This window comes from Musa acuminata, chromosome BXJ2-1, assembly GCF_036884655.1.
Source record: "Musa acuminata AAA Group cultivar baxijiao chromosome BXJ2-1, Cavendish_Baxijiao_AAA, whole genome shotgun sequence".
Lineage (NCBI taxonomy): Eukaryota > Viridiplantae > Streptophyta > Magnoliopsida > Zingiberales > Musaceae > Musa > Musa acuminata.
The window spans coordinates 27,404,070-27,425,802 of record NC_088338.1 but is presented as its reverse complement, the minus strand read 5'-3'; the positions used below and the strand labels follow the sequence as shown (position 1 = coordinate 27,425,802).

The following is a 21,733-nucleotide window of genomic DNA, read 5'->3' as shown; positions in this document are numbered from 1 at the left end:
GCTCTACGTGAGATGTTTCGTATCCCGGGATGCAAAAAGGAGTGCAACACGAGGACTTCCCAGGGGGTCACCCATCGTGGTACTACTCTGGCCCAAGCACGCTTAACTTCGGTGTTTTGATGGGATCTGGTGATTTAGTGCTGGCATTAAAACACCCATTTCGCGTGCTTCGTCCCTCGCCTATGTGCACGTCGCGGTCGGCGCATCAATGTCCGGAGCCTCTTGCCCGTCACGAAACCGTCGTCGCTTTCTCGAACGTTCACGAAATCCCTATTGCAAGCTCTCTCCGAGCCCTAGCCCGACGACTGCGTATTGGTCATGGCAAGCACATGCCGAAACCATCGGCACTCTCTAGAACGATCTCGGAATCGCTATTGCGACCCCAATCCGGAAAGCTCTCTCCGAGCCCCTCGATACTGACTGCGTAGCGGTCACAGCAAATTTCCAGCCTCAAAACAATCGTCTCGGAGCTCTACGGGAGATGTTTCGTATCCCGGGATGCAAAAAGGAGTGCAACACGAGGACTTCCCAGGGGGTCACCCATCGTAGTACTACTCTGGCCCAAGCACGCTTAACTTCGGTGTTTTGATGGGATCTGGTGATTTAGTGCTGGCATTATCACACCCGTTTCGCGTGCTTCGTCCCTCGCATATGACCACGTCGCGGTCGGCGCATCAACGTCCGGAGCCTCTTGCCCGTCACGAAACCGTCGTCGCTTTTTCGAACGTTCACGAAATCCCTATTGCAAGCTCTCTCCGAGCCCTAGCCCGACGACTGCGTATCGATCACGGCAAGCACGTGCCGAAACCATCGGCACTTTCTAGAACGATCTCGGAATCGCTATTGCGACCCCAATCCGGAAAGCTCTCTCCGAGCCCCTCGATACTGACTGCGTAGCGGTCACAGCAAATTTCCAACCCCAAAACAATCGTCTCGGAGCTCTACCGGAGATGTTTCGTATCCCGGGATGCAAAAAGGAGTGCAACACGAGGACTTCCCAGGGGGTCACCCATCGTAGTACTACTCTGGCCCAAGCATGCTTAACTTCGTTGTTTTGATTGGATCCAGTGATTTAGTGCTGCCATTATCGCACCCGTTTCGCGAGCTTCGTCCCTCGCCTATGTGCACGTCGCGGTCGGCGCATCAACGTCCGGAGCCTCTTGCCCGTCACGAAACCGTCGTCGCTTTCTCGAACGTTCACGAAATCACTATTGCAAGCTCTCTCCGAGCCCTAGCCCGACGACTGCGTATCGATCACGGCAAGCACGTGCCGAAACCATCGGCACTTTCTAGAATGATCTCGGAATCGCTATTGCGACACCAATCCGGAAAGCTCTCTCCGAGCCCCTCGATACTGACTGCGTAGCGGTCACAGCAAATTTCCAACCCCAAAAGACTCGTCTCAAAGCTCTACGTGAGATGTTTCGTATCCCGGGATGCAAAAAGGAGTGCAACACGAGGACTTCCCAGGGGGTCACCCATCGTGGTACTACTCTGGCCCAAGCACGCTTAACTTCGGTGTTTTGATGGGATCTGGTGATTTAGTGCTGGCATTATCACACCCGTTTCGCGTGCTTCGTCCCTCGCCTATGTGCACGTCGCGGTCGGCGCATCAATGTCCGGAGCCTCTTGCCCGTCACGAAACCGTCGTCGCTTTCTCGAACGTTCACGAAATCCCTATTGCAAGCTCTCTCCGAGCCCTAGCCCGACGACTGCGTATCGGTCATGGCAAGCACATGCCGAAACCATCGGCACTCTCTAGAACGATCTCGGAATCGCTATTGCGACCCCAATCCGGAAAGCTCTCTCCGAGCCCCTCGATACTGACTGCGTAGCGGTCACAGCAAATTTCCAGCCCCAAAACAATCTTCTCGGAGCTCTACGGGAGATGTTTCGTATCCCGGGATGCAAAAAGGAGTGCAACACGAGGACTTCCCAGGGGGTCACCCATCGTAGTACTACTCTGGCCCAAGCACGCTTAACTTCGGTGTTTTGATGGGATCTGGTGATTTAGTGCTGGCATTATCACACCCGTTTCGCGTGCTTCGTCCCTCGCATATGACCACGTCGCGGTCGGCGCATCAACGTCCGGAGCCTCTTGCCCGTCACGAAACCGTCGTCGCTTTTTCGAACGTTCACGAAATCCCTATTGCAAGCTCTCTCCGAGCCCTAGCCCGACGACTGCGTATCGATCACGGCAAGCACGTGCCGAAACCATCGGCACTTTCTAGAACGATCTCGGAATCGCTATTGCGACCCCAATCCGGAAAGCTCTCTCCGAGCCCCTCGATACTGACTGCTTAGCGGTCACAGCAAATTTCCAACCCCAAAACAATCGACTCGGAGCTCTACCGGAGATGTTTCGTATCCCGGGATGCAAAAAGGAGTGCAACACGAGGACTTCCCAGGGGGTCACCCATCGTAGTACTACTCTGGCCCAAGCACGCTTAACTTCGGAGTTTTGATAGGATTCGGTGATTTAGTGCTGGCATTATCGCACCCGTTTCGCGTGCTTCGTCCTCGCCTATGTGCACGTCGCGGTCGGCGTACCAACGTCCGGAGCCTCTTGCTCGTCACGAAACCGTCGTCGCTTTCTCGAACGTTCACGAAATCCCTATTGCAAGCTCTCTCCGAGCCCTAGCCCGACGACTACGTATCGGTCACGGCAAGCGCGTTCCGAAACCATCGGCACTTTCTAGAATGATCTCAGAATCGCTATTGCGACCCCAATCCGGAAAGCTCTCTCCGAGCTCCTCGATACTTACTGCGTAGTGGTCACAGCAAATTTCGAGCCCCAAAACAATCGTCTCGGAGCTCTACGGGAGATGTTTCGTATCCCGGGATGCAAAAAGGAGTGCAACACGAGGACTTCCCAGGGGGTCACCCATGGTAGTACTACTCTGGCCCAAGCACGCGTAACTTCGTTGTTTTGATGGGATCCGGTGATTTAGTGCTGCCATTATCACACCCGTTTCGCGAGCTTCGTCCCTCGCCTATGTGCACGTCGCGGTCGGCGCATCAACGTCCGGAGCCTCTGGCCCGTCACGAAACCGTCGGCGCTTTCTCGAACGTTCACGAAATCCCTATTTCAAGCTCTCTCCGAGCCCTAGCCCGACGACTGCGTATCGATCACGGCAAGTACGTGCCGAAACCATCGGCACTTTCTAGAACGATCTCGGAATCGCTATTGCGACCCCAATCCGGAAAGCTCTCTCCGAGCCCCTCGATACTGACTACGTAGCGGTCACAGCAAATTTCCAACCCCAAAACAATCGTCTCGGAGCTCTACGGGAGATGTTTCGTATCCCGGGATGCAAAACAGAGTGCAACACGAGGACTTCCCAGGGGGTCACCCATCGTAGTACTACTCTGGCCCAAGCACGCTTAACTTCGGAGTTTTGATGGGATTCGGTGATTTAGTGCTGGCATTATCGCACCCGTTTCGCGTGCTTCGTCCCTCGCCTATGTGCACGTCGCGGTCGGCGTACCAATGTCCGGAGCCTCTTGCCCGTCACGAAACCGTCGTCGCTTTCTCGAACGTTCACGAAATCCCTATTGCAAGCTCTCTCCGAGCCCTAGCCCGACGACTACGTATCGGTCACGGCAAGCGCGTGCCGAAACCATCGACACTTTCTAGAACGATCTCAGAATCGCTATTGCGACCCCAATCCGGAAAGCTCTCTCCGAGCCCCTCGATACTTATTGCGTTGCGGTCACAGCAAATTTCGAGCCCCAAAACAACCGTCTCGGAGCTCTACGGGAGATGTTTCGTATCCCGGGATGCAAAAAGGAGTGCAACACGAGGACTTCCCAGGGGGTCACCCATCGTAGTACTACTCTGGCTCACGCACGCTTAACTTCGATGTTTTTATGGGATCCGGTGATTTAGTGCTGCCATTATCGCACCCGTTTCGCGAGCTTCGTCCCTCGCCTATGTGCACGTCGCGGTCGGCGCATCAACGTCCGGAGCCTCTTGCCCGTCACGAAACCGTCGGCGCTTTCTCGAACATTCACGAAATCCCTATTTCAAGCTCTCTCCGAGCCCTAGCCCGACGACTGCGTATCGATCACGGCAAGTACGTGCCGAAACCATCGGCACTTTCTAGAACGATCTCGGAATCGCTATTGCGACCCCAATCCGGAAAGCTCTCTCCGAGCCCCTCGATACTGACTGCGTAGCGGTCACAGCAAATTTCCAACCCCAAAACAATCGTCTCGGAGCTCTACGGGAGATGTTTCGTATCCCGGGATGCAAAAAGGAGTGCAACACGAGGACTTCCTAGGGGGTCACCCATCGTAGTACTACTCTGGCCCAAGCACGCTTAACTTCGGAGTTTTGATGGGATTCGGTGATTTAGTGCTGGCATTATCGCACCTGTTTCGCGTGCTTCGTACCTCGCCTATGTGCACGTCGCGGTCGGCGTACCAACGTCCGGAGCCTCTTGCCCGTCACGAAACCGTCGTCGCTTTCTCGAACGTTCACGAAATCCCTATTGCAAGCTCTCTCCGAGCCCTAGCCCGACGACTACGTATCGGTCACGGCAAGCGCGTGCCGAAACCATCGGCACTTTCTAGAACGATCTCGGAATCGCTATTGCGACCCCAATCCGGAAAGCTCTCTCCGAGCCCCTCGATACTTACTGCGTAGCAGTCACAGCAAATTTCGAGCCCCAAAACAATCATCTCGGAGCTCTACGGGAGATGTTTCGTATCCCGGGATGCAAAAAGGAGTGCAACACGAGGACTTCCCAGGGGGTCACCCACCGTAGTACTACTCTGGCCCAAGCACGCTTAACTTCGGTGTTTTGATGGGATCTGGTGATTTAGTGCTGCCATTATCGCACCCGTTTCGCGAGCTTCGTCCCTCGCCTATGTGCACGTCGCGGTCGGCGCATCAACGTCCGAAGCCTCTTGCCCGTCACGAAACCGTCGGCGCTTTCTCGAACGTTCACGAAATCCCTATTTCAAGCTCTCTCCGAGCCCTAGCCCGACGACTGCGTATCGATCACAGCAAGTACGTGCCGAAACCATCGGCACTTTCTAGAACGATCTCGGAATCGCTATTGCGAACCCAATCCGGAAAGCTCTCTCCGAGCCCCTCGATACTGACTGCGTAGCGGTCACAGCAAATTTCCAACCCCAAAACAATCGTCTCGGAGCTCTATGGGAGATGTTTCGTATCCCGGGATGCAAAACGGAGTGTAACACGAGGACTTCCCATGGGGTCACCCATCGTAGTACTACTCTGGCCCAAGCACGCATAACTTCGGAGTTTTGATGGGATTCGGTGATTTAGTGCTGGCATTATCGCACCCGTTTCGCGAGCTTCGTCCCTCGCCTATGTGCACGTCGCGGTCGGCGTACCAACGTCCGGAGCCTCTTGCCCGTCACGAAACCGTCGTCGCTTTCTCGAACGTTCACGAAATCCCTATTGCAAGCTCTCTCCGAGCCCTAGCCCGACGACTACGTATCGGTCACGGCAAGCGCGTGCCGAAACCATCGGCACTTTCTAGAACGATCTCGGAATCGCTATTGCGACCCCAATCCGGAAAGCTCTCTCCGAGCCCCTCGATACTTACTGCGTAGCGGTCACAGCAAATTTCGAGCCCCAAAACAATCGTCTCGGAGCTCTACGGGAGATGTTTCGTATCCCGGGATGCAAAAAGGAGTGCAACACGAGGACTTCCCAGGGGGTCACCCATCGTAGTACTACTCTGGCCCAAGCACGCTTAACTTCGGTGTTTTTATGGGATCCGGTGATTTAGTGCTGCCATTATCGCACCCATTTCGCGAGCTTCGTCCCTCGCCTATGTGCACGTCGCGGTCCGCGCATCAACGTCCGGAGCCTCGTGCCCGTCACGAAACCGTCGGCGCTTTCTCGAACATTCACGAAATCCCTATTTCAAGCTCTCTCCGAGCCCTAGCCCGACGACTGCGTATCGATCACGGCAAGTACGTGCCGAAACCATCGGCACTTTCTAGAACGATCTCGGAATCGCTATTGCGACCCCAATCCGGAAAGCTCTCTCCGAGCCCCTCGATACTGACTGCGTAGCGGTCACAGCAAATTTCCAACCCCAAAACAATCGTCTCGGAGCTCTACGGGAGATGTTTCGTATCCCGGGATGCAAAAAGGAGTGCAACACGAGGACTTCCTAGGGGGTCACCCATCGTAGTACTACTCTGGCCCAAGCACGCTTAACTTCGGAGTTTTGATGGGATTCGGTGATTTAGTGCTGGCATTATCGGACCTGTTTCGCGTGCTTCGTACCTCGCCTATGTGCACGTCGCGGTCGGCGTACCAACGTCCGGAGCCTCTTGCCCGTCACGAAACCGTCGTCGCTTTCTCGAACGTTCACGAAATCCCTATTGTAAGCTCTCTCCGAGCCCTAGCCCGACGACTACGTATCGGTCACGGCAAGCGCGTGCCGAAACCATCGGCACTTTCTAGAACGATCTCGGAATCGCTATTGCGACCCCAATCCGGAAAGCTCTCTCCGAGCCACTCGATACTTACTGCGTGGCGGTCACAGCAAATTTCGAGCCCCAAAACAATCGTCTCGGAGCTCTACGGGAGATGTTTCGTATCCCGGGATGCAAAAAGGAGTGCAACACGAGGACTTCCCAGGGGGTCACCCATCGTAGTACTACTCTGGCCCAAGCACGCTTAACTTCGGTGTTTTGATGGGATCTGGTGATTTAGTGCTGCCATTATCGCACCCGTTTCGCGAGCTTCGTCCCTCGCCTATGTGCACGTCGCGGTCGGCGCATCAACGTCCGAAGCCTCTTGCCCGTCACGAAACCGTCGGCGCTTTCTCGAACGTTCACGAAATCCCTATTTCAAGCTCTCTCCGAGCCCTAGCCCGACGACTGCGTATCGATCACGGCAAGTACGTGCCGAAACCATCGGCACTTTCTAGAACGATCTCGGAATCGCTATTGCGACCCCAATCCGGAAAGCTCTCTCCGAGCCCCTCGATACTGACTGCGTAGCGGTCACAGCAAATTTCCAACCCCAAAACAATCGTCTCGGAGCTCTACGGGAGATGTTTCGTATCCCGGGATGCATAACGGAGTGCAACACGAAGACTTCCCAGGGGGTCACCCATCGTAGTACTACTCTGGCCCAAGCACGCTTAACTTCGGAGTTTTGATGGGATTCGGTGATTTAGTGCTGGCATTATCGCACCTGTTTCGCGTGCTTCGTCCCTCGCCTATGTGCACGTCGCGGTCGGCGTACCAACGTCCGGAGCCTCTTGCCCGTCACGAAACCGTCGTCGCTTTCTCGAACGTTCACGAAATCCCTATTGCAAGCTCTCTCCGAGCCCTAGCCCGACGACTACGTATCGGTCACGGCAAGCGCGTGCCGAAACCATCGGCACTTTCTAGAACGATCTCGGAATCGCTATTGCGACCCCAATCCGGAAAGCTCTCTCCGAGCCCCTCGATACTTACTGCGTAGCGGTCACAGCAAATTTCGAGCCCCAAAACAATCGTCTCGGAGCTCTACGGGAGATGTTTCGTATCCCGGGATGCAAAAAGGAGTGCAACACGAGGACTTCCCAGGGGGTCACCCATCGTAGTACTACTCTGGCCCAAGCACGCTTAACTTCGGTGTTTTTATGGGATCCGGTGATTTAGTGCTGCCATTATCGCACCCGTTTCGCGAGCTTCGTCCCTCGCCTATGTGCACGTCGCGGTCCGCGCATCAACGTCCGGAGCCTCTTGCCCGTCACGAAACCGTCGGCGCTTTCTCGAACATTCACGAAATCCCTATTTCAAGCTCTCTCCGAGCCCTAGCCCGACGACTGCGTATCGATCACGGCAAGTACGTGCCGAAACCATCGGCACTTTCTAGAATGATCTCGGAATCGCTATTGCGACCCCAATCCGGAAAGCTCTCTTCGAGCCCCTCGATACTGACTGCGTAGCGGTCACAGCAAATTTCCAACCCCAAAACAATCGTCTCGGAGCTCTACGGGAGATGTTTCGTATCCCGGGATGCAAAAAGGAGTGCAACACGAGGACTTCCTAGGGGGTCACCCATCGTAGTACTACTCTGGCCCAAGCACGCTTAACTTCGGAGTTTTGATGGGATTCGGTGATTTAGTGCTGGCATTATCGCACCTGTTTCGCGTGCTTCGTACCTCGCCTATGTGCACGTCGCGGTCGGCGTACCAACGTCCGGAGCCTCTTGCCCGTCACGAAACCGTCGTCGCTTTCTCGAACGTTCACGATATCCCTATTGTAAGCTCTCTCCGAGCCCTAGCCCGACGACTACGTATCGGTCACGGCAAGCGCGTGCCGAAACCATCGGCACTTTCTAGAACGATCTCGGAATCGCTATTGCGACCCCAATCCGGAAAGCTCTCTCCGAGCCCCTCGATACTTACTGCGTGGCGGTCACAGCAAATTTCGAGCCCCAAAACAATCGTCTCGGAGCTCTACGGGAGATGTTTCGTATCCCGGGATGCAAAAAGGAGTGCAACACGAGGACTTCCCAGGGGGTCACCCATCGTAGTACTACTCTGGCCCAAGCACGCTTAACTTCGGTGTTTTGATGGGATCTGGTGATTTAGTGCTGCCATTATCGCACCCGTTTCGCGAGCTTCGTCCCTCGCCTATGTGCACGTCGCGGTCGGCGCATCAACGTCCGAAGCCTCTTGCCCGTCACGAAACCGTCGGCGCTTTCTCGAACGTTCACGAAATCCCTATTTCAAGCTCTCTCCGAGCCCTAGCCCGACGACTGCGTATCGATCACGGCAAGTACGTGCCGAAACCATCGGCACTTTCTAGAACGATCTCGGAATCGCTATTGCGACCCCAATCCGGAAAGCTCTCTCCGAGCCCCTCGATACTGACTGCGTAGTTATCACACCCGTTTCGCGTGCTTCGTCGGAAAGCTCGCCGGAACAAGACTCGACGTTTGCGGTTGAAAATTTGCTTAGGATGTGTTTTGGTTATGTAGTCCACTTGTAATTAGGATTAGGATTAAGAGATAATCCTATATCCTGGTTAGGGGCCAACTGGGCCCAAAGTCAGAGTTGGTTTAGGCTAAAAATTAAGCTAAACCAGCGAACTAGAGAGCCAAGATTGAAGCCCAACTAGTGGCTGAAAACACTGTAGTTGGGCTGAAAACACTGTAGGCGGTGACACCTCCTGGCTGGGCGGTGGCACCGCCCAGCACCCGAGTGCTGGGCGGTGGCACCGCTTGGCTGGGCGGTGGCACCTCCAACAGCGGGAACCCAAAGAGAATTCAAATTTTGAAGCCCAAATTTGAATCCTCTTGAGGCCTATAAATACCCCTCAAATCTCAGCTGAGAGAACAACTTTTTGAGCAGCAAGTGTTTGAGAGAAAGGCCTTAGAAAAGTGTTAGCTTGTCTTGTTTTCAATTTGCTAGTGTTCACCTCCTTCATTCTTGCTAAAAATTTGTAAGAGAGTGAACTGCTTGTAAAGAGTTGTAAGAGGGGTGTTTACCCTTCCATTTCAAGAGACTTGCTAGTGGAAGGTGGGAGCCTCATCGAAGAGGGGCCTCGCAAGTGGAGTAGGTCATTTGAGCGAACCACTCTAAAAATCGGCGTAATCTCTGGTTTGCTCTTTATTATTGTCATTTACATTACTGCAAATCTTCTTACTGCTTTAGTTCCTTATTACTCTTGCTGTGCAATTTTAAGAATACGCCTTCAAGTTAAATTTCTCAAGTTTCGTTCTTAACGTACGAAAGATTTTGTTAAAATCGAAGTTTTAATCCGCTGCACTAATTCACCCCCCCCTCTTAGTGCCGCTCCGATCCTAACACACGAAATCCCTATTGCAAGCTCTCTCCGAGCCCTAGCCCGACGACTGCGTATCGATCACGGCAAGCACGTGCCGAAACCATCGGCACTTTCTAGAACGATCTCGGAATCGCTATTGCGACCCCAATCCGGAAAGCTCTCTCCGAGCCCCTCGATACTGACTGCGTAGCGGTCACAGCAAATTTCTAGCCCCAAAACAATCGTCTCGGAGCTCTACGGGAGATGTTTCGTATCCCGGGATGCAAAAAGGAGTGCAACACGAGGACTTCCCAGGGGGTCACCCATCGTGGTACTACTCTGGCCCAAGCACGCTTAACTTCGGTGTTTTGATGGGATCTGGTGATTTACTGCTGGCATTATCACACCCGTTTCGCGTGCTTCGTCCCTCGCATATGACCACGTAGCGGTCGGCGCATCAACGTCCGAAGCCTCTTGCCCGTCACGAAACCGTCGTCGCTTTCTCGAACGTTCACGAAATCCCTATTGCAAGCTCTCTCCGAGCCCTAGCCCGACGACTGCATATCCGTCATGGCAAGCACGTGCCGAAACCATCGGCACTTTCTAGAACGATCTCGGAATCGCTATTGCGACCCGAATCCGGAAAGCGCTCTCCGCGCCCCTCGATACTGACTGCGTAGCGGTCACAGCAAATTTCCAACTCCAAAACAATCGCCTCGGAGCTCTACGGGAGATGTTTCGTATCCCGGGATGCAAAAAGGAGTTCAACACGAGGACTTCCCAGAGGGTCACCCATCGTAGTACTACTCTGGCCCAAGCACGATTAACTTCGGAGTTTTGATGGGATTCGGTGATTTAGTGCTGGCATTATCGCACCCGTTTCGCGTGCTTCGTCCCTCGCCTATGTGCACGTCGCGGTCGGCGTACCAACGTCCGGAGCCTCTTGCCCGTCACGAAACTGTCGGCGCTTTCTCGAACGTTCACGAAATCCCTATTGCAAGCTCTCTCCGAGCCCTAGCCCGACGACTACATATCGGTCACGGCTAGCGCGTGCCGAAACCATCGGCACTTTCTAGAACGATCTCGGAATCGCTATTGCGACCCCAATCCGGAAAGCTCTCTCCGAGCCCCTCGATACTGATAGCGTAGCGGTCACAGCAATTTTCCAGCCCCAAAACAATCGTCTCGGAGCTCTACGGGAGATGTTTCGTATCCCGGGATGCAAAAAGGAGTGCAACACGAGGACTTCCCAGGGGGTCACCCATCGTAGTACTACTCCGGCCCAAGCACGCTTAACTTCGGTGTTTTGATGGGATCTGGTGATTTAGTGCTGGCATTATCACACCCGTTTCGCGTGCTTCGTCCCACGCGTATGACCACGTCGCGGTCGGCGCATCAACGTCCGGAGCCTCTTGCCCGTCACGAAACCGTCGTAGCTTTCTCGAACGTTCACGAAATCCCTATTGCAAGCTCTCTCCGAGCCCTAGCCCGACGACTGCGTATCGATCACGGCAAAGCACGTGCCGAAACCATCGGCACTTTCTAGAACGATCTCGGAATCGCTATTGCGACCCCAATCCGGAAAGCTCTCTCCGAGCCCCTCGATACTGACTGCGTAGCGGTCACAGCAAATTTCCAACCCCAAAACAATCGTCTCGGAGCTCTACGGGAGATGTTTCGTATCCCGGGATGCAAAAAGGAGTGCAACACGAGGACTTCCCAGGGGGTCACCCATCGTGGTACTACTCTGGCCCAAGCACGCTTAACTTCGGTGTTTTGATGGGATCTGGTGATTTAGTGCTGGCATTATCACACCCCTTTCGCGTGCTTCATCCCTCGCCTATGTGCACGTCGCGGTCGGCGCATCAATGTCCGGAGCCTCTTGCCCGTCACGAAACCGTCATCGCTTTCTCGAACGTTCACGAAATCCCTATTGCAAGCTCTCTCCGAGCCCTAGCCCGACGATTGCGTATCGGTCATGGCAAGCACGTGCTGAAACCATCGGCACTTTCTAGAACGATCTCGGAATCGCTATTGCGACCCCAATCCGGAAAGCTCTCTCCGAGCCCCTCGATACTGACTGCGTAGCGGTCAAAGCAAATTTCCAACTCCAAAACAATCGTCTCGGAGCTCAACGGGAGAGGTTTCGTATCCCGGGATGCAAAAAGGAGTGCAACACGAGGACTTCCCAGTGGGTCACCCATCGTAGTACTTCTCTGGCCCAAGCACGCTTAACTTCGGTGTTTTGATGGAATCTGGTGATTTAGTGCTGGCATTATCACACCTGTTTCGCGTGCTTCGTCCCTCGCGTATGACCACGTCGCGGTCGGCGCATCAATGTCCGGAGCCTCTTGCCCGTCACGAAACCGTCGTCGCTTTCTCGAACGTTCACGAAATCCATATTGCAAGCTCTCTCCGAGCCCTAGCCCGACGACTGCGTATCGGTCATGGCAAGCACGTGCCGAAACCATCGGCACTTTCTAGAACGATCTCGGAATCGCTATTGCGACCCCAATCCGGAAAGCGCTCTCCGCGCCCCTCGATACTGACTGCGTAGCGGTCACAGCAAATTTCCAACTCCAAAACAATCGTCTCGGAGCTCTACGGGAGATGTTTCATATCCCGGGATGCAAAAAGGAGTGCAACACGAGGACTTCCCAGGGGGTCACCCATCGTAGTACTACTCTGGCCCAAGCACGCTTAACTTCGGAGTTTTGATGGGATTCGATGATTTAGTGCTGGCATTATCGCACCCGTTTCGCGTGCTTCGTCCCTCGCCTATGTGCACGTCGCGGTCGGCGTACCAACGTCCGGAGCCTCTTGCCCGTCACGAAACCGTCGGCGCTTTCTCGAACGTTCACGAAATCCCTATTGCAAGCTCTCTCCGAGCCCTAGCCCGACGACTACGTATCGGTCACGGCAAGCGCGTGCCGAAACCATCGGCGCTTTCAAGAACGATCTCGGAATCGCTATTGCGACCCCAATCCGGAAAGCTCTCTCCGAGCCCCTCGATACTGACAGCGTAGCGGTCACAGCAAATTTCCAGCCCCAAAACAATCGTCTCGGTGCTCTACGGGAGATGTTTCGTATCCCGGGATGCAAAAAGGAGTGCAACACGAGGACTTCCCAGGGGGTCACCCTTCGTAGTACTACTCTGGCCCAAGCACGCTTAACATCGGTGTTTTGATGGGATCTGGTGATTTAGTGCTGGTATTTTCACACCCGTTTCGCGTGCTTCGTCCCTCGCCTATGTGTACGTCGCGGTCGGCGCATCAATGTCCGGAGCCTCTTGCCCGTCACGAAACCGTCGTCGCTTTCTCGAACGTTCATGAAATCCCTATTACAAGCTCTCTCCGAGCCATAGCCCGACGACTGCGTATCGGTCAAGGCAAGCACGTGCCGAAACCATCAGCACTTTCTAGAACGATCTCGGAATCGCTATTGCGACCCCAATCCGGAAAGCTCTCACCGAGCCCCTCGATACTGACTGCGTAGCGGTCACAGCAAATTTCCAGCCACAAAACAATAGTCTCGGAGCTTTACGGGAGATGTTTCGTATCCCGGGATGCAAAAAGGAGTGCAACATGAGGACTTCCCAGGGGGTCACCCATCGTAGTACTACTCTGGCCCAAGCACGCTTAACTTCTGTGTTTTGATGGGATCTGGTGATTTAGTGCTGGCATTATCACACCCATTTCGCGTGCTTCGTCCCTCGCGTATGACCACTTCGCGGTCGGCGCATCAATGTCCGGAGCCTCTTGCCCTTCACGAAACCGTCGTCGCTTTCTCGAACGTTCACGAAATCCCTATTGCAAGCTCTCTCCGAGCCCTAGCCCGACGACTGCGTATCGGTCATGGCAAGCACGTCCCGAAACCATCGGCACTTTCTAGAACGATCTCGGAATCGCTATTGCGACCCCAATCCAGAAAGCGCTCTCCGCGCCCCTCGATACTGATTGCGTAGCGGTCACAGAAAATTTCCAACTCCAAAACAATCGTCTCGGAGCTCTACGGGAGATGTTTCGTATCCCGGGATGCAAAAAGGAGTGCAACACGAGGACTTCCCAGGGGGTCACCCATCGTAGTACTACTCTGGCCCAAGCACGCTTAACTTCGGAGTTTTGATGGGATTCGATGATTTAGTGCTGGCATTATCGCACCCGTTTCGCTTGCTTCGTCCCTCGCCTATGTGCACGTCGCGGTCGGCGTACTAACGTACGGAGCCTCTTGCCCGTCACGAAACCGTCGGCACTTTCTCGAACGTTCACGAAATCCCTATTGTAAGCTCTCTCCGAGCCCTAGCCCGACGACTACGTATCGGTCACGGCAAGCGCGTGCCGAAACCATCGGCACTTTCTAGAACGATCTCGGAATCGCTATTGCGACCCCAATCCGGAAAGCTCTCTCCGAGCCCCTTGATACTGACTGCGTAGCGGTCACAGCAAATTTCCTGCCCCAAAACAATCGTCTCGGAGCTCTACGGGAGATGTTTCGTATCCCGGGATGCAAAAAGGAGTGCAACACGAGGACTTCCCTGGGGGTCACCCTTCGTAGTACTACTCTGGCCCAAGCACGCTTAACTTCGGTGTTTTGATGGGATCTGGTGATTTAGTGCTGGCATTATCACACCCGTTTCGCGTGCTTCGTCCCTCGCGTATGACCACGTCGCGGTCGGCGCATCAACGTCCGGAGCCTCTTGCCCGTCACGAAACCGTCGTCGCTTTCTCGAACGTTCACGAAATCCCTATTGCAAGCTCTCTTCGAGCCCTAGCCCGACGACTGCGTATCGATCACGGCAAGCACGTGCCGAAACCATCGGCACTTTCTAGAACGATCTCGGAATCGCTATTGCGACCCTAATCCGGAAAGCTCTCTCCGAGCCCCTCGATACTGACTGCGTAGCGGTCACAGCAAATTTCCAACCCCAAAACAATCGTCTCGGAGCTCTACGGGAGATGTTTCGTATCCCGGGATGCAAAAAGGAGTGCAACACGAGGACTTCCCAGGGGGTCACCCATCGTGGTACTACTCTGGCCCAAGCACGCTTAACTTCGGTGTTTTGATGGGATCTGGTGATTTAGTGCTGGCATTATCACACCCGTTTCGCGTGCTTCGTCCCTCGCCTATGTGCACGTCGCGGTCGGCGCATCAATGTCCGGAGCCTCTTGCCCGTCACGAAACCGTCGTCGCTTTCTCGAACGTTCACGAAATCCCTATTGGAAGCTCTCTCCGAGCCCTAGCCCGACGACTGCGTATCGGTCATGGCAAGAACGTGACGAAACCATCGGCACTTTCTAGAACGATCTCGGAATCGCTATTGCGACCCCAATCCGGAAAGATCTCTCCGAGCCCCTCGATACTGACTGCGTAGTGGTCACAGCAAATTTCCAGCCCCAAAACAATCGTCTCGGAGCTCAGTGGGAGATGTTTCATATCCCGGGATGCAAAAAGGAGTGCAACACGAGGACTTCCCAGGGGGTCACCCATCGTAGTACTACTCTAGCCCAAGCACGCTTAATTTCGGTGTTTTGATGGGATCTGGTGATTTAGTGCCGGCATTATCACTCCCGTTTCGCGTGCTTCGTCCCTCGCGTATGACCACGTCGCGGTCGGCGCATCAATGTCCGGAGCCTCTTGCCCGTCACGAAACCATCGTCGCTTTCTCGAACGTTCACGAAATCCCAAATGCAAGCTCTCTCCGAGCCCAAGCCCGACGACTGCGTATCGGTCATGGCAAGCACGTGCCGAAACCATTGGCACTTTCTAGAACGATCTCGGAATCGCTATTGCGACCCCAATCCGGAAAGCGCTCTCCGCGCCCCTCGATACTGAATGCGTAGTGGTCACAGTAAATTTCCAACTCCAAAACAATCGTCTCGGAGCTCTACGGGAGATGTTTTGTATCCCGGGATGCAAAAAGGAGTGCAACACGAGGACTTCCCAGGGGGTCACCCATCGTAGTACTACTCTGGCCCAAGCACGCTTAACTTCGGAGTTTTGATGGGATTCGGTGATTTAGTGCTGGCATTATCGCACCCGTTTCGCGTGCCTCGTCCCTCGCCTATGTGCATGTCGCGGTCGGCGTACCAACATCCGGAGCCTCTTGCCCATCACGAAACCGTCGGCGCTTTCTCGAACGTTCACGAAATCCCTATTGCAAGCTCTCTCCGAGCCATAGCCCGACGACTACGTATCGGTCACGGCAAGCGCGTGCCGAAACCATCGGCACTTTCTAGAACGATCTCGGAATCGCTATTGCAACCCCAATCCGGAAAGCTCACTCCGAGCCCCTCGATACTGACTGCGTAGCGGTCACAGCAAATTTCCAACCCGAAAACAATCGTCTCGGAGCTCTACGGGAGATGTTTCGTATCCCGGGATGCAAAAATGAGTGCAACACGAGGACTTCCCAGGGGGTCACCCATCGTGGTACTACTCTGGCCCAAGCACGCTTAACTTCGGTGTTTTGATGGGATCTGGTGATTTAGTGCTGGCATTATCACACCCCTTTCGCGTGCTTCGTCCCTCGCCTATGTGCACGTCGCGGTCGGCGCATCAATGTCCGGAGCCTCTTGCCCGTCACGAAACCGACGTCGCTTTCTCGAACGTTCACGAAATCCCTATTGCAAGCTCTCTCCGAGCCCTAGCCCGATGATTGCGTATCGGTCATGGCAAGCACGTGCCGAAACCATCGGCACTTTCTAGAACGATCTCGGAATCGCTATTGTGACCCCAATCCGGAAAGCTCTCTCCGAGCCCCTCGATACTGACTGCGTAGCGGTAAAAGCAAATTTCCAACTCCAAAACATTCGTCTCGGAGCTCTACGGGAGATGTTTCATATCCCGGGATGCAAAAAGGAGTGCAACACGAGGACTTCCCAGTGGGTCACCCATCGTAGTACTACTCTGGCCCAAGCACGCTTAACTTCGGTGTTTTGATGGGATCTGGTGATTTAGTGCTGGCATTAACACACCCGTTTCGCGTGCTTCGTCCCTCGCCTATGACCACGTCGCGGTCGGCGCATCAATGTCCGGAGCCTCTTGCCCGTCACGAAACCGTCGTCGCTTTCTCGAACGTTCACGAAATCCCTATTGCAAGCTCTCTCCGAGCCCTAGCCCGACGACTGCGTATCGGTCATGGCAAGCACGTGCCGAAACCATCGGCCCTTTCTAGAACGATCTCGGAATCGCTATTGCGACCCCAATCCGGAAAGCGCTCTCTGCGCCCCTCGATACTGACTGCGTAGCGGTCACAGCAAATTTCCAAGTCCAAAACAATCGTCTCGGAGCTCTACGGGAGATGTTTCGTATCCCGGGATGCAAAAAGGAGTGCAACACGAGGACTTCCCAGGGGGTCACCCATCGTAGTACTACTCTGGCCCAAGCACGCTTAACTTCGGAGTTTTGATGGGATTCGGTGATTTAGTGCTGGCATTATCGCACCCGTTTCGCGTGCTTCGTCCCTCGCCTATGTGCACGTCGCGGTCGGCGTACCAACGTCCGGAGCCTCTTGTCCGTCACGAAACCGTCGGCGCTTTCTCGAACGTTCACGAAATCCCTATTGCAAGCTCTCTCCGAGCCTTAGCCCGACGACTACGTATCGGTCACGGCAAGCGCGTGCCGAAACCATCGGCTCTTTCTAGAACGATCTCGGAATCGCTATTGCGACCCCAATCCGGAAAGCTCTCTCCGAGCCCCTCGATACTGACAGCGTAGCGGTCACAGCAAATTTCCAGCCCCAAAACAATCGTCTCGGTGCTCTACGGGAGATGTTTCGTATCCCGGGATGCAAAAAGGAGTGCAACACGAGGACTTCCCAGGGGGTCACCCTTCGTAGTACTACTCTGGCCCAAGCACGCTTAACTTCGGTGTTTTGATGGGATCTGGTGATTTAGTGCTGGCATTATCACACCCGTTTCGCGTGCTTCGTCCCTCGCCTATGTGCACGTCGCGGTCGGCGCATCAATGTCCGGATCCTCTTGCCCGTCACGAAACCGTCGTCGCTTTCTCGAACGTTCACGAAATCCCTATTGCAAGCTCTCTCCGAGCCCTAGCCTGACGACTGCGTATCGGTCATGGCAAGCACGTGCCGAAACCATCGGCACTTTCTAGAATGATCTCGGAATCGCTATTGCGACCCCAATCCGGAAAGCTCTCACCGAGCCCCTCGATACTGACTGCGTAGCGGTCACAGCAAATTTCCAGCCCAAAACAATCATCTCGGAGCTTTACGGGAGATGTTTCGTATCCCGGGATGCAAAAAGGAGTGCAACACGAGGACTTCCCAGGGGGTCACCCATCGTAGTACTACTCTGGCCCAAGCACGCTTAACTTCGGTGTTTTGATGGGATCTGGTGATTTAGAGCTGGCATTATCACACCCGTTTCGCGTGCTTCGTCCCTCGCGTATGACCACGTCACGGTCGGCGCATCAATGTCCGAAGCCTCTTGCCCATCACGAAACCATCGTCGCTTTCTCGAACGTTCACGAAATCCCTATTGCAAGCTCTCTCCGAGCCCTAGCCCGACGACTGCGTATCGGTCATGGCAAGCACGTGCCGAAACCATCGGTACTTTCTAGAACGATCTCGGAATCGCTATTGCGACCCCAATCCGGAAAGCGCTCTCTGCGCCCCTCGATACTGACTGCGTAGCGGTCACAGCAAATTTCCAACTCCAAAACAATCGTCTCGGAGCTCTACGGGAGATGTTTCGTCTCCCGGGATGCAAAAAGGAGTGCAACACGAGGACTTCCCAGGGGGTCACCCATCGTAGTACTACTCTGGCCCAAGCACACTTAACTTCGGAGTTTTGATGGGATTCGGTGATTTAGTGCTGGCATTATCGCACCCGTTTCGCGTGCTTCGTCCCTCGCCTATGTGCACGTCGCGGTCGGCGTACCAACCTACGGAGCCTCTTGCCCGTCACGAAACCGTCGGCGCTTTCTCGAACGTTCACGAAATCCCTATTGCAAGCTCTCTCCGAGCCCTAGCCCGACGACTACGTATCGGTCACGGCAAGCGCGTGCCGAAACCATCGGCACTTTCTAGAACGATCTCGGAATCGCTATAGCGACCCCAATCCGGAAAGCTCTCTCCGAGCCCCTCGATACTGACTGCGTAGCGGTCACAGCAAATTTCCAGCCCCAAAACAATCGTCTCGGAGCTCTACGGGAGATGTTTCGTATCCTGGGATGCAAAAAGGAGTGCAACACGAGGACTTCCCTGGGGGTCACCCTTCGTAGTACTACTCTGGCCCAAGCACGCTTAACTTCGGTGTTTTGATGGGATTTGGTGATTTAGTGCTGGCATTATCACACCCGTTTCGCGTGCTTCGTCCCCCGCGTATGACCACGTCGCGGTCGGCGCATCATCGTCCGGAGCCTCTTGCCCGTCACGAAACCATCGTCGCTTTCTCGAACGTTCACGAAATCCCTATTGCAAGCTCTCTTCGAGCCCTAGACCGATGACTGCGTATCGATCACGGCAAGCACGTGCCGAAACCATCGGCACTTTCTAGAACGATCTCGGAATCGCTATTGCGACCCCAATCCGGAAAGCTCTCTCCGAACCACTCGATACTGACTGCGTAGCGTTCACAGCAAATTTCCAACCCCAAAACAATCGTCTCGGAGCTCTACGGGAGATGTTTCGTATCCCGGGATGCAAAAAGGAGTGCAACACGAGGACTTCCCAGGGGGTCACCCATCGTGGTACTACTCTGGCCCAAGCACGCTTAACTTCGGTGTTTTGATGGGATCTGGTGATTTAGTGCTGGCATTATCACACCCGTTTCGCGTGCTTCGTCCCTCGCCTATGTGCACGTCGCGGTCGGCGCATCAATGTCCGGAGCCTCTTGCCCGTCACGAAACCGTCGTCGCTTTCTCGAACGTTCACGAAATCCCTATTGCAAGCTCTCTCCGAGCCCTAGCCCGACGACTGCGTATCGGTCATGGCAAGAACGTGCCGAAACCATCGGCACTTTCTAGAACGATCTCGAAATCGCTATTGCGACCCCAATCTGGAAAGCTCTCTCCGAGCCCCTCGATACTAACTGCGTAGCGGTCACAGCAAATTTCCAGCCCCAAAACAATCGTCTCGGAGCTCTACGGGAGATGTTTAGTATCCCGGGATGCAAAAAGGAGTGCAACACGAGGACTTCCCAGGGGGTCACCCATCGTAGTACTACTCTGGCCCAAGCACGCTTAACTTCGATGTTTTGATGGGATCTGGTGATTTAGTGCTGGCATTATCACACCCGTTTCGCGTGCTTCGTCCCTCGCGTATGACCACGTCGCGGTCGGCGCATCAATGTCCGGAGCCTCTTGCCCGTCACGAAACCGTCGTCGCTATCTCGAACGTTCACGAAATCCCTATTGCAAGCTCTCTCCGAGCCCTAGCCCAACGACTGCGTATCGGTCATGGCAAGCACATGCCGAAACCATCGGCACTTTCTAGAACGATCTCGGAATCGCTATTGCGACCCCAATCCGGAAAGCGCTCTCCGCGCCCCTCGATACTGACTGCGTAGCGGTCACAGCAAATTTCCAACTCCAAAAATATCGTCTCGGAGCTCTACGGGAGATGTTTTGTATCACGGGATGCAAAAAGGAGTGCAACACGAGGACTTCCCAAGGGGTCACCCATCGTAGTACTACTCTGGCCCAAGCACGCTTAACTTCGGAGTTTTGATGGGATTCGGTGATTTAGTGCTGGCATTATCGCACCCGTTTCGTGTGCTTCGTCCCTCGCCTATGTGCACGTCGCGGTCGGCATACCAACGTCCGGAGCCTCTTGCCCGTCACGAAACCGTCGGCGCTTTCTTGAACGTTCACGAAATCCCTATTGCAAGCTCTCTCCGAGCCCTAGCCCGACGACTACGTATCGGTCACGGCAAGCGCGTGCCGAAACCATCGGCACTTTCTAGAACGATCTCGGAATCGCTATTGCGACCCCAATCCGGAAAGCTCTCTCCGAGCCCCTCGATACTGACTGCGTAGCGGTCACAGCAAATTTCCAACCCCAAAACAATCGTCTCGGAGCTCTACGGGAGATGTTTCGTATCCCGGGATGCAAAAAGGAGTGCAGCACGAGGACTTCCCAGGGGGTCACCCATCGTAGTACTACTCTGGCCCAAGCACGCTTAACTTCGGTGTTTTGATGGGATCTGGTGATTTAGTGCTGGCATTATCACACCCGTTTCGCGTGCTTCGTCCCTCGCGTATGACCACGTCGCGGTCGGCGCATCAATGTCCGGAGCCTCTTGCCCGTCACGAAACCGTCGTCGCTTTCTCGAACGTTCACGAAATCCCTATTGCAAGCTCTCTCCGAGCCCTAGCCCAACGACTGCGTATCGGACATGGCAAGCACGTGCCGAAACCATCGGCACTTTCTAGAACGATCTCGGAATCGCTATTGCGACCCCAATCCGGAAAGCGCTCTCCGCGCCCCTCGATACTGAGTGCGTAGCGGTCACAGCAAATTTCCAACTCCAAAACAATCGTCTCGGTGCTCTACGGGAGATGTTTTGTATCCCGGGATGCAAAAAGGAGTGCAACACGAGGACTTCCCAGCGGGTCACCCATCGTAGTACTACTCTGGCCCAAGCACGCTTAACTTCGGTGTTTTGATGGGATCCGGTGATTTAGTGCTGCCAGTATCGCACCCGTTTCACGAGCTTCGTCCCTCGCCTATGTGCACGTCGCGGTCGGCGCATCAACGTCCGGAGCCTCTTGCCCGTCACGAAACCGTCGGCGCTTTCTCGAACGTTCACGAAATTCCTATTGCAAGCTCTCTCCGAGCCCTAGCCCGACGACTGCGTATCGATCACGGCAAGCACGTGCCGAAACCATCGGCACTTTCTAGAACGATCTCAAAATCGCTATTGCGACCCCAATCCGGAAAGCTCTCTCCGAGCCCCTCGATACTGACTGCGTAGCGGTCACAGCAAATTTCCAGCCCCAAAACAATCATCTCGGA

The 21,733-nt window shown here is 54.7% G+C and overlaps 18 non-coding genes and 26 pseudogenes across 18 annotated transcripts; all 44 read right to left on the bottom strand.

The window, feature by feature from the left end:
• Window positions 1-38: 38 nt before the first annotated feature.
• Window positions 39-157, bottom strand: LOC135603062 (5S ribosomal RNA; annotated as a pseudogene).
• Window positions 158-507: 350 nt separating this feature from the next.
• On the bottom strand, window positions 508-626 carry LOC135601251 (5S ribosomal RNA). The gene has a single exon (XR_010483550.1). It is a non-coding gene; the product is annotated as a 5S ribosomal RNA (ribosomal RNA).
• Window positions 627-976: 350 nt separating this feature from the next.
• Window positions 977-1,095, bottom strand: LOC135599202 (5S ribosomal RNA; annotated as a pseudogene).
• Window positions 1,096-1,445: 350 nt separating this feature from the next.
• LOC135601540 (5S ribosomal RNA) lies at window positions 1,446-1,564 on the bottom strand. Its single transcript, XR_010483831.1, has one exon. It is a non-coding gene; the product is annotated as a 5S ribosomal RNA (ribosomal RNA).
• Window positions 1,565-1,914: 350 nt separating this feature from the next.
• Window positions 1,915-2,033, bottom strand: LOC135601250 (5S ribosomal RNA). The gene has a single exon (XR_010483549.1). It is a non-coding gene; the product is annotated as a 5S ribosomal RNA (ribosomal RNA).
• A 350-nt stretch (window positions 2,034-2,383) lies between these two features.
• On the bottom strand, window positions 2,384-2,502 carry LOC135600982 (5S ribosomal RNA). The gene has a single exon (XR_010483289.1). It is a non-coding gene; the product is annotated as a 5S ribosomal RNA (ribosomal RNA).
• Window positions 2,503-2,851: 349 nt separating this feature from the next.
• LOC135604606 (5S ribosomal RNA) lies at window positions 2,852-2,970 on the bottom strand (annotated as a pseudogene).
• Window positions 2,971-3,320: 350 nt separating this feature from the next.
• Window positions 3,321-3,439, bottom strand: LOC135600187 (5S ribosomal RNA). The gene has a single exon (XR_010482514.1). It is a non-coding gene; the product is annotated as a 5S ribosomal RNA (ribosomal RNA).
• A 350-nt stretch (window positions 3,440-3,789) lies between these two features.
• On the bottom strand, window positions 3,790-3,908 carry LOC135603618 (5S ribosomal RNA; annotated as a pseudogene).
• Window positions 3,909-4,258: 350 nt separating this feature from the next.
• Window positions 4,259-4,377, bottom strand: LOC135601316 (5S ribosomal RNA). Its single transcript, XR_010483611.1, has one exon. It is a non-coding gene; the product is annotated as a 5S ribosomal RNA (ribosomal RNA).
• Window positions 4,378-4,727: 350 nt separating this feature from the next.
• Window positions 4,728-4,846, bottom strand: LOC135602471 (5S ribosomal RNA; annotated as a pseudogene).
• Window positions 4,847-5,196: 350 nt separating this feature from the next.
• LOC135602548 (5S ribosomal RNA) lies at window positions 5,197-5,315 on the bottom strand (annotated as a pseudogene).
• A 350-nt stretch (window positions 5,316-5,665) lies between these two features.
• LOC135602040 (5S ribosomal RNA) lies at window positions 5,666-5,784 on the bottom strand (annotated as a pseudogene).
• A 350-nt stretch (window positions 5,785-6,134) lies between these two features.
• LOC135602807 (5S ribosomal RNA) lies at window positions 6,135-6,253 on the bottom strand (annotated as a pseudogene).
• Window positions 6,254-6,603: 350 nt separating this feature from the next.
• Window positions 6,604-6,722, bottom strand: LOC135602308 (5S ribosomal RNA; annotated as a pseudogene).
• A 350-nt stretch (window positions 6,723-7,072) lies between these two features.
• LOC135601546 (5S ribosomal RNA) lies at window positions 7,073-7,191 on the bottom strand. Its single transcript, XR_010483837.1, has one exon. It is a non-coding gene; the product is annotated as a 5S ribosomal RNA (ribosomal RNA).
• Window positions 7,192-7,541: 350 nt separating this feature from the next.
• Window positions 7,542-7,660, bottom strand: LOC135602039 (5S ribosomal RNA; annotated as a pseudogene).
• A 350-nt stretch (window positions 7,661-8,010) lies between these two features.
• Window positions 8,011-8,129, bottom strand: LOC135601315 (5S ribosomal RNA). The gene has a single exon (XR_010483610.1). It is a non-coding gene; the product is annotated as a 5S ribosomal RNA (ribosomal RNA).
• Window positions 8,130-8,479: 350 nt separating this feature from the next.
• LOC135602307 (5S ribosomal RNA) lies at window positions 8,480-8,598 on the bottom strand (annotated as a pseudogene).
• Window positions 8,599-10,046: 1,448 nt separating this feature from the next.
• Window positions 10,047-10,165, bottom strand: LOC135602658 (5S ribosomal RNA; annotated as a pseudogene).
• Window positions 10,166-10,515: 350 nt separating this feature from the next.
• LOC135602761 (5S ribosomal RNA) lies at window positions 10,516-10,634 on the bottom strand (annotated as a pseudogene).
• Window positions 10,635-10,984: 350 nt separating this feature from the next.
• Window positions 10,985-11,103, bottom strand: LOC135601357 (5S ribosomal RNA). The gene has a single exon (XR_010483653.1). It is a non-coding gene; the product is annotated as a 5S ribosomal RNA (ribosomal RNA).
• A 351-nt stretch (window positions 11,104-11,454) lies between these two features.
• LOC135601539 (5S ribosomal RNA) lies at window positions 11,455-11,573 on the bottom strand. Its single transcript, XR_010483830.1, has one exon. It is a non-coding gene; the product is annotated as a 5S ribosomal RNA (ribosomal RNA).
• A 350-nt stretch (window positions 11,574-11,923) lies between these two features.
• Window positions 11,924-12,042, bottom strand: LOC135602514 (5S ribosomal RNA; annotated as a pseudogene).
• A 350-nt stretch (window positions 12,043-12,392) lies between these two features.
• LOC135600809 (5S ribosomal RNA) lies at window positions 12,393-12,511 on the bottom strand. The gene has a single exon (XR_010483123.1). It is a non-coding gene; the product is annotated as a 5S ribosomal RNA (ribosomal RNA).
• Window positions 12,512-12,861: 350 nt separating this feature from the next.
• LOC135603294 (5S ribosomal RNA) lies at window positions 12,862-12,980 on the bottom strand (annotated as a pseudogene).
• A 350-nt stretch (window positions 12,981-13,330) lies between these two features.
• LOC135603116 (5S ribosomal RNA) lies at window positions 13,331-13,449 on the bottom strand (annotated as a pseudogene).
• A 350-nt stretch (window positions 13,450-13,799) lies between these two features.
• LOC135600808 (5S ribosomal RNA) lies at window positions 13,800-13,918 on the bottom strand. Its single transcript, XR_010483122.1, has one exon. It is a non-coding gene; the product is annotated as a 5S ribosomal RNA (ribosomal RNA).
• Window positions 13,919-14,268: 350 nt separating this feature from the next.
• LOC135602700 (5S ribosomal RNA) lies at window positions 14,269-14,387 on the bottom strand (annotated as a pseudogene).
• A 350-nt stretch (window positions 14,388-14,737) lies between these two features.
• On the bottom strand, window positions 14,738-14,856 carry LOC135601538 (5S ribosomal RNA). The gene has a single exon (XR_010483829.1). It is a non-coding gene; the product is annotated as a 5S ribosomal RNA (ribosomal RNA).
• Window positions 14,857-15,206: 350 nt separating this feature from the next.
• Window positions 15,207-15,325, bottom strand: LOC135603069 (5S ribosomal RNA; annotated as a pseudogene).
• A 350-nt stretch (window positions 15,326-15,675) lies between these two features.
• Window positions 15,676-15,794, bottom strand: LOC135600023 (5S ribosomal RNA). The gene has a single exon (XR_010482357.1). It is a non-coding gene; the product is annotated as a 5S ribosomal RNA (ribosomal RNA).
• A 350-nt stretch (window positions 15,795-16,144) lies between these two features.
• LOC135601810 (5S ribosomal RNA) lies at window positions 16,145-16,263 on the bottom strand (annotated as a pseudogene).
• Window positions 16,264-16,613: 350 nt separating this feature from the next.
• Window positions 16,614-16,732, bottom strand: LOC135602613 (5S ribosomal RNA; annotated as a pseudogene).
• Window positions 16,733-17,082: 350 nt separating this feature from the next.
• On the bottom strand, window positions 17,083-17,201 carry LOC135600022 (5S ribosomal RNA). Its single transcript, XR_010482356.1, has one exon. It is a non-coding gene; the product is annotated as a 5S ribosomal RNA (ribosomal RNA).
• A 350-nt stretch (window positions 17,202-17,551) lies between these two features.
• Window positions 17,552-17,670, bottom strand: LOC135602124 (5S ribosomal RNA; annotated as a pseudogene).
• Window positions 17,671-18,019: 349 nt separating this feature from the next.
• On the bottom strand, window positions 18,020-18,138 carry LOC135602153 (5S ribosomal RNA; annotated as a pseudogene).
• A 350-nt stretch (window positions 18,139-18,488) lies between these two features.
• On the bottom strand, window positions 18,489-18,607 carry LOC135600423 (5S ribosomal RNA). The gene has a single exon (XR_010482745.1). It is a non-coding gene; the product is annotated as a 5S ribosomal RNA (ribosomal RNA).
• Window positions 18,608-18,957: 350 nt separating this feature from the next.
• Window positions 18,958-19,076, bottom strand: LOC135603936 (5S ribosomal RNA; annotated as a pseudogene).
• A 350-nt stretch (window positions 19,077-19,426) lies between these two features.
• Window positions 19,427-19,545, bottom strand: LOC135601537 (5S ribosomal RNA). The gene has a single exon (XR_010483828.1). It is a non-coding gene; the product is annotated as a 5S ribosomal RNA (ribosomal RNA).
• Window positions 19,546-19,895: 350 nt separating this feature from the next.
• Window positions 19,896-20,014, bottom strand: LOC135602199 (5S ribosomal RNA; annotated as a pseudogene).
• A 350-nt stretch (window positions 20,015-20,364) lies between these two features.
• On the bottom strand, window positions 20,365-20,483 carry LOC135600262 (5S ribosomal RNA). Its single transcript, XR_010482588.1, has one exon. It is a non-coding gene; the product is annotated as a 5S ribosomal RNA (ribosomal RNA).
• A 350-nt stretch (window positions 20,484-20,833) lies between these two features.
• LOC135602121 (5S ribosomal RNA) lies at window positions 20,834-20,952 on the bottom strand (annotated as a pseudogene).
• A 350-nt stretch (window positions 20,953-21,302) lies between these two features.
• LOC135603114 (5S ribosomal RNA) lies at window positions 21,303-21,421 on the bottom strand (annotated as a pseudogene).
• Between the last annotated feature and the right edge of the window lie 312 nt (window positions 21,422-21,733).